General features: G+C 39.8%; 1 non-coding gene across 1 annotated transcript; it reads right to left on the reverse strand.

The window, feature by feature from the left end:
- Nucleotides 1-1140: 1140 nt before the first annotated feature.
- LOC139309187 (U6 spliceosomal RNA) lies at nucleotides 1141-1247 on the reverse strand. The gene has a single exon (XR_011599835.1). It is a non-coding gene; the product is annotated as a U6 spliceosomal RNA (small nuclear RNA).
- Nucleotides 1248-1481: the final 234 nt, after the last annotated feature.

Raw genomic sequence — 1481 nt, forward strand, 5'->3', positions numbered from 1 at the left:
ATCTCGCCCCTTTTTCTGTTCAGGAACTCGAACCATGTGATCCTGTCCACCATTAAACCATTGTTCCAAGTAGTCTTCATGTTTCCAGTGTCTTTTTCCCCACTTGGAGCTGAACCCAGAAGGATATTTCTTCTAACAACTTGACGCTTAGATATGAGAACACCAGGAAATACCAAATACCAGTAATGCATGTGTATGCACACACACACACGCCTGTGTTATTTATCTTTATATAAAGTTGGCTGGGTAACATTGAGCTAGTCACACTCTTTCAGCCCTAGTCTGATATGCTGACAAATATCTACCTAACAAGTAGCATCCTGGACTAGCCTGATGGATTATAGTTTGTCACCTTCAACAAAGAGGCCCTCATCCTGCAATGGATTGATTTCAGGGAAATTTTATGTATATAGAAAAGACAAGGGCCACAATCAGGGATGAAATCCAGCAGGTTCTGACAGGTTCTGGAGAACTGGTAGCGGAAATTTTGAGCAGTTCGGAGAACCGGTAGTGGATTTTTTTTTTTTTATTGAAAAAGTTTTAAAACAAACACAATTTCCCCACAACCCTCCCTCCCAACCCCCCTCCCCCTCCCCAACTTCCCAGAGCAGAACACAAGGTATTTCTATTGACCTTTAACAATAAACTAAATTGTATAACCAATCATTAAACTAACGCCCCCTAAAAAAAAAATTCTTAACCCCCCATATATAAAATCCTATTTCTTAAACATAATACTTCTAATATCACTTATATAGCGCTTATACAAATAAAAGAGATCATTCATAAGCTATTTGATATTTTTTGGTCTGATACTTATTTTGTATATAATCAATCCATCTTCTCCAGTCCTGTATATACCTTTCTTGTGTGTGATCCTTCAGATATGCTGAAATTTTAGCCATTTCAGCTAAATTAGTTACTTTCAATAGTAGGCAAAAAGTCCTTCTTCCAGTGTTGTGCTACCAACAATCTTGCTGCTGTTATCAAGTTCAAAATCAATTTAGTCTCTGCAACTATACAGTCCGTAGTTATACCCAGTAAGAACAACTGTGGAGTAAATTTCAGTCTCTTTTTAAGAATATTCTGCATCACCCACCAAATCTTTATCCAAAATGCTTTGTTTTTTCTACAAGTCCAAAAAATATGGAACGCTTCACGAATTTGCATGTCATCCTTGCGCAGGGGCCATGCTAATCTTCTCTGTATCGTTCCAATTTTAGTATATGTGCTGCCGAAGCGAGCACCGGTAGTGGAAATTTTGAGTAGTTTGGAGAACAAGCAAATACCCTCCTCAGGGTTCCCAGGCAAAATGCAGTGAAACGCAGAAACCACCAAAAGACAGCTCGTTGGGTAAATGCTGCAATCGTAAATGATATGAATTCGGCACTACAAGCAGGTGATTTGTAGCGCTTATATCGAACCGCTCACCCACCCATCACGCCCACCGGCATGCCCACCTAACAGCTGTAAGACGCCGC

This window comes from Pituophis catenifer, unplaced genomic scaffold (genome assembly GCF_029215685.1).
Source record: "Pituophis catenifer annectens isolate HBS135680 unplaced genomic scaffold, rPitCat1.0.hap2 SCAF_1, whole genome shotgun sequence".
Classification (NCBI taxonomy): domain Eukaryota; kingdom Metazoa; phylum Chordata; class Lepidosauria; order Squamata; family Colubridae; genus Pituophis; species Pituophis catenifer.